At 42.6% G+C, this 12,720-nt stretch overlaps 1 protein-coding gene across 2 annotated transcripts in view; it reads left to right on the top strand.

Moving 5' to 3' along the window:
* Positions 1 to 12,720, top strand: part of LOC137244405 (uncharacterized) — a 40,222-nt gene that overhangs the window by 21,526 nt on the left and 5,976 nt on the right. The window lies entirely within an intron of this gene.

Raw genomic sequence — 12,720 nt, 5'->3', positions numbered from 1 at the left:
GAATCTTGCTGATACGACAGCATCGACAAGTCCGAATCCAAATAACAACCTTTTAGTAGTACAGGGTCAAGCGAATTACTAGAAGACTTTTAAACCAACACCTCCGCCTCCAGGGCCAGCAGTACGCTGCAGCGTAATACAACGAACACCCATTTAGCATCAAGTCATCCAGGTCGTAAAAGTCACACGAAGTTTTTATTGTCACCAGGTTCACTCGATCACCTCGAACCACGAGCGCAACAACCACCAGGCGGTACCACCGACTCCAATACTACTAGCGCATCCTTATTAGCTGCGTTCATACCGGCTATAACAATACTAGCACAACCCTTATCAGCTACGACCAGATGGGCTACAATAAACCAGCTACAATGAAAATCACAGGGCAGCGAATATAGGCCTGCGGCCAGTCCAATTGCGATAACGAACATCAGCGGTTAAGCGGTGAGTTCGTTCCAATACTGAACTAAAATTATGTATTTGTAGCCTTAACCTTGTCTTTTAAAATTATGTTTTTGACTCCGCAACATTATATAATGTCAATATACCAACATACTCAAGTTTAAGGCTATCACCCTAGTGTAGAATTAAAGCGAATGTGAATACGAATGCAATATGCACAATTACCAAAGGAAATAAAAGTTTAGAAAAAAAAAGCAATTCTTGTGTTACGTTCAAAATTGTTGCATACAAAAAAAAAAAATTGTTTACCCAACAAAAAAACAAAGGATATTTTAATGGTCATAGGGGTGCAATTTATACTGCCTATGAAACAAAAAAAAGTGTTTCAGTTATTAAAATTTGCTTTGCGTTACGGTAGAATTTTACCATTACATTTTTTTTTTAATTGATGCAATCGTTGCGAATATGATTTTGGAATGAGCAAAAGTGTTGATATTGTTTCGGTAAGGAATAAAGTTTTATTGGTAGTTCAAGTTCAGTTGCATTACCAGCTAAAATGCATTAAATCTATATTAAGAGACGCAGATAACAAGTAATGCGGATTAGCTTGCGTTATCAAAACAAAGACTTTCTTTTTGTATACATTTTTGTTGACTGAGTTGAACTAAACCCGAAACAATACCAACCCTGACTGTTACATGTAAAACAGTTTACGTTTCACTTGAACAAATAAAACGATTTCATTAATTGTACTATAAGTTTAAAAGGTTCATGTTTTACCTGAACCTGTAAAACAATTTCGTTGAGTTCACAATAAATTTAAAAGTTCACTTTCTACCTGAACAGGTGTATGACTCCCGTAATTTTTCCATGAATTTAAAAGCATACGTTTTACTTGAACTTGTGAAACAATATTTTTTTGAGGGGTAGGATTTACCCCAAGTTTAGTCCTAGTCGCGTTTATAATAAATTTCCTAGTGCATAATACATATTAGTGTCATTATACTATGTGTAATACCAAATTGATGTTCTGTTAAACTTAAAGTAAATCTAATACAACAACCCATTAATTTTGTAAGGGGGCCCCAATTATCAGAAGTTGTATCCAAACTGTACAGCCCTAAGGTAGATTTGTGAAAAAAAAAGAGAAAAGGGCATTTAACCAAATTTCTACAAAAAAAAGATTTTTTTTATTACACATATAGTATAGTAGATTATAAAACAAACCACTTATTATTACTTTCAATGGACCGTCGCAAAATGCGGCTCACAATAAATTTTTCTAAAAACTTACAAAGAGGAATAGAGTTCCTCTTTAATTAGGCTCGCATTTTCGATTGCTATATTTTTTTATAAAATTATTTATAAGCTTAAGCATATTCAAAAACCTTGCAGTAAGAACAGAAAAAGAAAGCTATGTTAGTAATAATGAATATTGAATAAATTTGTTAACAATATGGGAATGCTGGCGTCACCATTCATTTAGAAGGCACGTAGGGTGAACAGGTAAGGGGCCACCGGAATTTTAGGTGCGACGGTGGCCATGGATTTTGAGGGTGGGCATAGCACCGGGCTTCGCAACACCACCCGCGGCGCCCCTATATATATTCGGCCCTTTTTGTTTATTTTCCTTTTGGTTCTTTTATTTTATTTTCAGCAGTTTTTTTTGAATTTTGATTTCAGAGTAGTAACCGGTCATGTCCGGTTCGGTAATTTTTTTGGCGTTAGTTTTTTTTGAATTTCGAATTTTAAATTTTTGAATATGTCAACGGTCTGTCCGTGGCATCCGGTTCGACCGGATGTCGTTTTAATTTGTATTGATAAGCGTTTTGAGTCGGTCTCTGCGCTTCTGTCGGATTATTTTAAATTTTACAGCTTTTAGTTTTGATAGGCATGATAGGAATTTTTTTCTGTTTATGGCGCAGGAACAGTAAGGTTGGCAAGGACCCGCCCCAGCCGACAATGACTAGCCACTGTGCACCACAAAATCATGCCGACCGCCTTCCTTACTGCTTCCATAGTAAATGCATTTCCATAACAGATGGCGCCCAACGTGGGGCCCGAGGCGCTTTCGCGCTGGTCATTTTGGTCAACTTGTGAAGTTGACCATCCCATCAGTCCGAGGTGTGCAGCCGCAGGAGCCGCCACCTGCGTTGCGGTGGGATGGTTGGACGGATCAAGTTGTCCAGAATGATCATCGATGACAGTTGCTGAGGGCGCCATAACAGATGGCGCCCAACGTGGTGCCTGAGGCGCTGGCCGCGGGGATCAGTCGGGTCAACCTGTGAAGTTGACCATCCCACCAGTCCGAGTGAGCAGCCACAGAAGCTGCCACCTACGTTGCGGTGGGATGGTTGGACGGATCAGGTTGTCCGGGCTGGTCGTCGGAGGCAGTGGCCAAAGGGGTCACGGGATTTCACGTCAGTCTCCGGGATTTTTTTTATTTTCACCCGATGAGGCAGTGCTGCACGCACTTTATTTTTTTTTGTTTGTAAGTGGGGTTTTTTTTTTCTTCCGGAATGTTGTCCGTTAGTCGGCTAGGAATAATTTTGTCCGCTAATTGGGATTTTTTTCTTTTAATGTTTAAAATATTTTTTTGCCGAATTTGTGTCGTTGGTGTGAGTGCGTGTGTGTACGTATTGAAAGAACCCCCAGCTCATCCCACGTCTCAGGTGGTAGCTTAGAATGTGACGGGTTGAGCTGGGATTCAAAGCGGCACCCTTTTCTGCCCCACCAGACTGGGGGAGCGGCTCCGAAACCGCTCCACCCATTGCGGCGGAGGCAGGAGGGGTGTCCGGTAAGAATGGACGAGCGGCTTCAACACCCCCAACCAGTCCCAGGGGCGAGCCCCTGGAGACTGCCCCTGCGTTGCGGCTGGGCGTGTTGAGACCGACCCGTGTGTGCCTGGAGCGGACCCTAGTGGCCCCAACCAGTCTCGGAGGGGGGCCTTAAGACCCCCTCGCATTGCGGTTGGGAGCACTAGGGACATGCATGAATGTATCTGTGTTTTTTTTCTGTAACCCTGCTGCTTTCTAATGATGGGATGTCAGTATTCCCATCACCACCTATATTGTATATTTTACTAACTACTTTTTTTCCAGCTTTGATTTTATTTTTGTCGATACGATAGTCGAACAAAGGGCAATAATACGTGTTCGCGCGATTTTTTTTTCCGCACAAAAAAATTTTTTTTTTTCCATATGTATATATATACCCATTTTTTTTTTTGACAAATCCTCGCCTAAAATATAGGGGGAAGGGGGGTGAGTTCAGACCTTTTACCTAACCCCTAACGGCCTTACGTTTGGCAGTAAATAAAAGCCTTTTTCCGAATACTAGGATTTAACAAACTACGACCTAACAAATAAAATTTTTTTTAAATTATTATGTCACGCGAGCAGTCGTACGGCCAACCGGCCCGAACTACTCCGTTTGGGAGTGCGGGAAGCTTCCGCGGGGAGCCAGAACCAGGGCGATAGTAATAGGAGGGCTTTCCCCAAGGCAAGGCGTCCCTTGGTGGTGCACACCCCAGTAGGTGGACCATATGTAGATCCCGCGGGGCTGAATATGGGCCCGGACCTGACTAACCCTCGCGAAAAATTGGACAGACCGGGAAGCAACAGTCAATTGAACGCGCCCGTATTAAACGCGCATGATATCTCGGGGCTAATAACCAATGCATCGATCTATGCACCCGAAGGAGCTGGTGCTTTACCACCAAATCAGGAGACGGGAAATTTTGGGGACGCTACAAGTGATCGGGCGAATACCCTAGGAATGCAGGGAGAAGCCACTCGTGGAGGCTCGTGGGTGGACGTGCTATACCAACTGTTCCAGGCTTCGCAGGAGGAAATGCGGAGAGAGATGGGCTCAATTAGAGCCAATATGGCCTAGCTCAACGCCGCTCTCGAATCCGCGCAGCAATCAAATCAGCAAAACAGGAACGCAAGTAGGATGGACCGTAACCCATTTCCAACGGTAGTACCGCCAATATACCCTGCTCCGAGCAACATAGTAGTGAAGCCGCAGGAGTGAAAAATCTCGTTCGACGGCACTGGGAGCGTGGCCGATTTCCTTTTTAAACTGAACACCTTGTGTGAGCGCACACAATGCACGGACGAACAAATAATGGCTAGTTTCCACCTGTTTCTTTCCGGGCGGGCCGAAGAATGGTACTGGCTTTTCACGAAACAAAACCCAAACGCGACTTATGCCTTTTTGTGCTACTCATTGAAAAGAGAGTTTGGCACTTTGAAAACTGACCACGAGATCATGATGGAGATCTCCCTGCGGAAGCAAAAAGCAAGTGAGTGTTATGACGTGTTTCACACGGACATAATCTCCTTGAACGCGCGCTTAAGAGAGCCAATGTCGGAGCTTTTACTGATTGACATAATCAAAAGGAACGTCAACAGTAGCCTTAAACTAATGCTTTTTAATGCGGACGTATGGACCCTTCATGATCTACGCGATGTAGCACGCAGAGGAGAACAAGTGCTGGAAGAAAGCAAGCTGCTGGCAGCCACTTACCCAGGACGGCATGTAAACGAAGCACGCGCGACAACCCCAGACATGAGGAGGGAAAGCGAGGACGGCGAAATGGATCCACAAATAGAGGCGCTGGAATATCGACGCAACAGAAGACCGGACTATTCGGGAATCCAATGCTGGAATTGCCAGGGAATGGGGCACTCCTATATATATTGTGAAGAACCCATAAAAAATCCTTTTTGTTTTAAATGTGGGTATAAGGGTGTATTTACTCCTAAATGCCCTAGGGACCATCGCAGGCAGGGAAACCAGTAACCGAGCGAGAAGGCGGGGGAACCTCGTTCGGCTTCATAGCTCCCACATCAGCCAGTGCTCGAGGCGTCGTCCCGTGCGCTGAACCAGAGGGTAAATCTCTGCATGGAGGTGATACGCTTCCGAGGTGCAGTAATACCCTGGCAGAAGAGCCATCAAAAGTGATAATAACTTACCCTGACAGTACGGACAGTTCGAATAGTTCTGAAGCCGAGAGTCAAACGTCTTCATTCGCGATGGGCGAGCCGACTAAAGTTCTGCGACGCCGGCATAGGGATGTCGCTTGCCAGACGCAACTTTCACCAAACCTAGAAGAAAGGGAACATAGGTATGAACAAATAAGACATACCATTTTTGAACACTACCCGGTATCGGAAAATATTTTGAAGTGTAGGAAGAGATACCACAGGAGAGTACAGGAGCGTAGACTGCTGCGAGGACGAAAGGCCTTTAGTAAAGGCCAAAATTAAAGATAGTTTTCTTGTAGGGTTGTTAGACTCGGGAGCCAACGTCTCCATCTTAGGGAAAAATGGAGTAGAATTCCTAGAGGATAACGGCTTCGAATATCAGCCCTTACACGCGTTCGTATATACCGCGGGCGGCAACAAGCAAAAAATTTTAGGCTCAGTATCCCTACCAGTTACCTTCAAAAATATCACAAAGGTTATTCGTTTTTACCTTGTTCCCTCATTGCTCCAAGAAGCATACTTCGGGTTAGATTTTTGGAGAGCATTTGCGTTAGCTCCCGAAATATTCCCAAGCGTAGAGTGTTTAGAGTTTAGACTTGAGAAGGAAGAAGAACTTAACCTGCACGAATTGTCACCAACGCAAAAATTAGAATTGCAAAAGGTCACCGAGACGTTTCCTTCATACGAGAAATTAGGCCTAGGGCAAACCAAATTAGTGGAGCATCACATCGACACCGGTGATGCTGTACCTATAAAAAGCAAACATTTCCCTCTTTCGCCACCGAGGCAAGCCGAAGCTTTTAGAGAACTAGACAGGTTACTCGAATTAGGAGTTATAGAAGAATCCAACTCCCCGTGGTGTAGTCCTGTAGTACTGGTGCGGAAACCAGGTAAAGTTAGGCTGTGCATAGATTCCAGGAAGGTCAACGCAGTGACTAAGAAAGACTCGTACCCCCTGCCTCATATCAACGGCTTATTCAGCAGACTGAAAGATACGCATTTTATTAGTGGCATTGATCTGAAGGACGCGTTCTTCCAGATCAAACTGACAGAGTCCTCCAAGGAAAAAACAGCATTCGCAGTTCCGGGGAGGCCTCTGTACCACTTCAAGGTGATGCCATTTGGTCTGTGCAATGGACCGCAGACTATGAGTAGGCTGATGGACAAGGCAATCCCTTCGCGTCTGCGAGAGAATGTCTTCGTCTACCTAGATGATCTAATGGTGTGTAGTACAGATTTTGAACACCACCTGAAATTGCTGGCGGAAGTGGCTAACTGTTTGAGAGACGCAGGTCTGACAATAAACGTCGAGAAAAGTAAATTTTGCCAGAAAGAAATACGCTATTTAGGGTACCTGATAGGCAGCGGGTGTTTGAAAGTGAATCCGGGAAAAATAGAAGCAATGCAAAACTTCCCGATCCCTAAATCCCCTCGGCAAGTGCGTAGGTTTGTGGGCATGGCGAATTGGTACCGAGCCTTTATTACCAATTCTGCTGACTTGGCAGGTCCCTTGACCGACTGTCTCCGCAAGTCAGCAGGCCCGTTTAACCTTACTCCTGAAGCTATAGAGGCATTCGAAAAACTAAAAGTAGCCTTGAGTTCGGCGCCTGTCTTGGCCCAACCAGACTTTTCCAAAGAATTCGTAATACAATGCGACGCTTCCAAAATAGGTGTTGGCGGAGTGTTGTTACAAGTCGATGATGAGGGCGCTGAGCATCCAATCGCGTTCATGTCGAAAAAGCTGAATAATTCTCAACGCAATTATACAGTAACCGAGCTGGAATGTCTTGCAGCCATAATCAGCGTGAAGCGTTTCCGACCCTATGTCGAAGGATTACCTTTTCGGATTATACACAATGCGACGCTTCCAAAATAGGTGTTGGCGGAGTGTTGTTACAAGTCGATGATGAGGGCGCTGAGCATCCAATCGCGTTCATGTCGAAAAAGCTGAATAATTCTCAACGCAATTATACAGTAACCGAGCTGGAATGTCTTGCAGCCATAATCAGCGTGAAGCGTTTCCGACCCTATGTCGAAGGATTACCTTTTCGGATTATTACGGACCACTCTAGTCTCAAGTGGTTGATGACACAAAAAGACTTGAGCGGGAGGTTGGCGATATGGTCACTCTTACTGCAAAGGTACGATTTTAGAATGGAACATCGTAAGGGCACCCTGAATGTAGTACCAGACGCGCTGTCGCGCTTTGATGCCGATGAGTTGTCTTTCACTACCACACCCGGAGAAATAGATTTAGTCTCTCCCGAATTTAGCAGCAACGAGTATTTAGACTTGATTCGGACCGTCACCGAAAACGAGGAATCACTTCCGGATTTACGAGTTGTGGACGGTGTAATTTTCAAAAGAGTTAAGTTTCGCAAGGGGATGGAAGGGGAAGAAGACTCGCTGTGGCGTTTATGGTTGCCAAAAGGGTTGACTAAGGAAGCAGTGAGATTAGCACATGACGCTAACCGGAGTTACCATGGCGGATGGCAGAAAACCTTAGAACGTGTCAGGCAGCAGGCTAAGGACGTCAGGGACTACGTCCAGCGTTGTGACACCTGCAAAACGGTAAAACCCACCAATCAGCAGTCGAGACCACCAATAGGGAGTACCTTTGAATCCGAAAGGCCATTTCAGCGGTTGTATTGCGACTTTCTAGGGCCGTATCCAAGATCTAAGCGGCGTAATCAATTTCTTTTTATAGTATTAGACCATCTTTCAAAATACGTTTGGCTAAAGCCCATGCAAAGAACCACCACTGTTAACGTTATAAATTACTTCGCCTCCGAAATTTTTCCGACTGTAGGGGTTCCTGAATTTATCCATAGTGACAATGGTAAACAGTTTATCTCGAAGGAAATGAACCAATTTTTAGTAAATTACGGGGTGACGCACGTGAGGACGGGGCTATATTCTCCCCAAGCAAACGCATCTGAACGCGTCAATAGAGAAATTGTTTCTAAGATTAGGATTTTCCTGAAGGATAAGCCTGACCACACCCATTGGGATAAGCATATACCCGAAATTTTATCAGTTTTGAGAAGTGATTTTCATACGGCGATTCAGTGTTCTCCATACTTTGCATTATATGGCCAAAATATGGTCCAGCATGCCGCAACGTACAAAATTTTAGCGAAGCTCGGAAGCCTTCGGGAAGACCAAGTTACGATAGTAAGCCGAACTGACAAGTTGACTAATATTCGTGAGCAAATCCGTAAAAATTTAGATCAGGCTACGGATAGGGGAGTAACCACCTATAACAAGCGCTCTAGGCAAGTCAACTACAAGGAAGGTCAGGAAGTTTTCCGAAGAAACTTTGCCTTAAGTAACTTTAAACAGGGTATTAACGCCAAATTCCTGCCGAAATACCTTAAGTGTCGTGTGCTCCGAAAAATAGGCAATGCATTGTATGATCTCGAGGACCTAAACGGGAAATTGATAGGTCGCTTCCATGCTTCGGACATTCGTCGGCAATGAACCATCAAGGGCATTTCTTTTGCTAAATTGCAATTTGATCTTTTTTATATATCTACCAATCGGACTTTTTTTTTGTCTGGGCGTTTTGGCGGTCGGGGACATCTCGCCCAATATTCTCCCCGAGCACTGACCTCATAGGATGTTCACACGCGTACTCACCGAGGACCGTGAACACCCTGGCAGTCCACGCTTAGGTCGGACTAAGTCGGACGAGTTCGAGGTCGGAGTTTGGACGAGTTCTCCAGATCAAAATGTCTACACTTTTTCTTGTTTTGCATTCCAGTGGGAGCGATACCCACTAGAAATCATCTTTCGGAGTTTTGACGAGTTCTCCATAACAAATGTCTAATTGCCGCAAAGCCCTTTTAACTAGGAAACAGAAATAATTCCCAACTTGACTGAACTTTTTTTTGATGGACCCATGTTGCCCGGCTAGCTTCGTAGTAGGACTTTGAGACTTTTATATCAGGGGTGAGTCGTGCCACACGTTGCTTGTCGTCGGAGATCCCTGGCAGTAGCTTCCCACAGATGATCCGGTTTCCTGTTCGCTTCATCGTCAGGTCTTCAAAGCGAAGCAGGTTTGTTACGGTCTGCTGCTACGGTCTACGTCTACGATCCACTTGGGAGCGTGTTCACGCGAACACACCTAGTGATGTGGCGAAAGTTGCGATAAAAAGATATCGAAAAACAAGAAAAAGACAGACCGGCGATCACTAGCGAAAAAATTGCATGCGTTTCCGGGCTTAAAAAAACGAGAAAGGTGGAAAAGTTTTGTGAAGCTAGAAATATAGAAGACATCCATATTTCCTTTTTGCTTCACGACAACGCAAACGAAGAAATATTAGAAAAGCTACATTCACCGAAACAAATAAAGAAAAGAAGCGACATTTAAAGCCGACGGCAATGAAAAACCTATTAATTGTACACTGCTTGCCGTTTAACTGAGTCCCACATTCTTATCGACCAACTACCCGGTCAGCACATTGGTAAAATAAGTGTTGTGAATAATTTTACGCCCTTTAATTGTGGCGAAGCTTTTAACCAGTATCGAACAGTTTGGAATCTTCCGTTTTTTTTGCAATTTCCTGCGGACCAAAAAGGACATTTAAGGAACATTTAACGAATCTTGCTGATACGACAGCATCGACAAGTCCGAATCCAAATAACAACCTTTTAGTATTACAGGGTCAAGCGAATTACTAGAAGACTTTTAAACCAACACCTCCGCCTCCAGGGCCAGCAGTACGCTGCAGCGTAATACAACGAACACCCAATTAGCATCAAGTCATCCAGGTCGTAAAAGTCAACACGAAGTTTTTATTGTCACCAGGTTCACTCGATCACCTCGAACCACGAGCGCAACAACCACCAGGTGGTACCACCGACTCCAATACTACTAGCGCATCCTTATTAGCTGCGTTCATACCGGCTATAACAATACTAGCACAACCCTTATCAGCTACGACCAGATGGGCTACAATAAACCAGCTACAATGACAATCACAGGGCAGCGAATATAGGCCTGCGGCCAGTCCAATTGCGATAACGAACATCAGCGGTTAAGCGGTGAGTTCGTTCTAATACTGAACTAAAATTATGTATTTGTAGCCTTAACCTTGTCTTATAAAATTATGTTTTTGACTCCGCAACATTATATAATGTCAATATACCAACATACTCAAGTTTAAGGCTATCACCCTAGTGTAGAATTAAAGCGAATGTGAATACGAATGCAATATGAACAATGACCAAAGGAAATGAAAAGTTTAGAAAAAAAAGCAATTCTTGTTGTACGTTCAAAATTGTTGCATACAAAAAAAAAAAAATTGTTTACCCAACAAAAAAACAAAGCATATTTTAATGGTCATAGGGGTGCAATTTTTACTGCCTATGAAACAAAAAAAAGTGTTTCAGTTATTAAAATTTGCTTTGCGTTACGGTAGAATTTTACCATTACATTTTTGTTTAATTGATGCAATCGTTGCGAATATGATTTTGGAATGAGCAAAAGTGTTGATATTGTTTCGGTAAGGAATAAAGTTTTATTGGTAGTTCAAGTTCAGTTGCATTACCAGCTAAAATGCATTAAATCTATATTAAGAGACGCAGATAACAAGTAATGCGGATTAGCTTGCGTTATCAAAACAAAGACTTTCTTTTTGTATACATTTTTGTTGACTGAGTTGAACTAAACCCGAAACAATACCAACCCTGACTGTTACATGTAAAACAGTTTACGTTTCACTTGAACAAATAAAACGATTTCATTAATTGTACTATAAGTTTAAAAGGTTCATGTTTTACCTGAACCTGTAAAACAATTTCGTTGAGTTCACAATAAATTTAAAAGTTCACGTTCTACCTGAACAGGTGTATGACTCCCGTAATTTTTCCATGAATTTAAAAGCATACGTTTTACTTGAACTTGTGAAACAATATTTTTTTGAGGGGTAGGATTTACCCCAAGTTTAGTCCTAGTCGCGTTTATAATAAATTTCCTTGTGCATAGTACATATTAGTGTCATTATACTATGTGTAATACCAAATTGATGTTCTGTTAAACTTAAAGTAAATCTAATACAACAACCCATTAATTTTGTAAGGGGGCCCCAATTATCAGAAGTTGTATCCAAAATGTACAGCCCTAAGGTAGATTTGTGAAAAAAAAGAGAAAAGGGCATTTAACCAAATTTCTACAAAAAAAAGATTTTTTTTATTACACATATAGTATAGTAGATTATAAAACAAACCACTTATTATTACTTTCAATGGACCGTCGCAAAATGCGGCTCACAATAAATTTTTCTTAAAACTTACAAACAGGAATAGAGTTCCTCTTTAATTAGGCTCGCATTTTCGATTGCTATATTTTTTTATAAAATTATTTATAAGCTTAAGCATATTCAAAAACCTTGCAGTAAGAACAGAAAAAGAAAGCTATGTTAGTAATAATGAATATTGAATAAATTTGTTAACAATATGGGAATGCTGGCGTCACCATTCATTTAGAAGGCACGTAGGGTGAACAGGTAAGGGGCCACCAGAATTTTAGGTGCGACGGTGGCCATGGATTTTGAGGGTGGGCATAGCACCGGGCGTCGCAACACCACCCGCGGCGCCCCTATATATATTCGGCCCTTTTTGTTTATTTTCCTTTTGGTTCTTTTATTTTATTTTCAGCAGTTTTTTTTTGAATTTTGATTTCAGAGTAGTAACCGGTCATGTCCGGTTCGGTAATTTTTTTGGCGTTAGTTTTTTTTGAATTTCGAATTTTTGAATATGTCAACGGTCTGTCCGTGGCGTTTTAATTTGTATTGATAAGCGTTTTGAGTCGGTCTCTGCGCTTCTGTCGGTTTATTTTAAATTTGACAGCTTTTAGTTTTGATAGGCATGATAGGAATTTTTTTCTGTTTATGGCGCAGGAACAGTAAGGTTGGCAAGGACCCGCCCCAGCCGACAATGACTAGCCACTGTGCACCACAAAATCATGCCGACCGCCTTCCTTACTGCTTCCATAGTAAATGCGTTTCCATAACATAACTTAAGCTACATGTACATAATGGGGTTACAGAAGTAAATTGAAAATTATGTGTGGGTAATAGATTTGCCGACAATTTTATTAGCAGTATTTTGAATTTTTGTTTCAGTGAAAAAAAAATAAAAGTACCAAATCCGTGCCGAACAAGAACCAAAATTGAGAAAAAGGGACCAGCGGACCATATGGAGTTGAAAAGGGCCATTTTTTGTCAGCCGGCCATTTTTTGTCATTTTTGGCCAGCGGACCATATCGGGTTTAAAAGGACTTTTTTGGTCCAAATGGACTGAGGTGGCAACCGTGTTCTAAATG

The sequence above is a fragment of the Eurosta solidaginis genome, chromosome 3 (assembly GCF_040869045.1).
Source record: "Eurosta solidaginis isolate ZX-2024a chromosome 3, ASM4086904v1, whole genome shotgun sequence".
Classification (NCBI taxonomy): domain Eukaryota; kingdom Metazoa; phylum Arthropoda; class Insecta; order Diptera; family Tephritidae; genus Eurosta; species Eurosta solidaginis.
The sequence above is the reverse complement of the archived record's forward strand: the minus strand, read 5'-3'. Positions and strand labels throughout refer to the sequence as shown.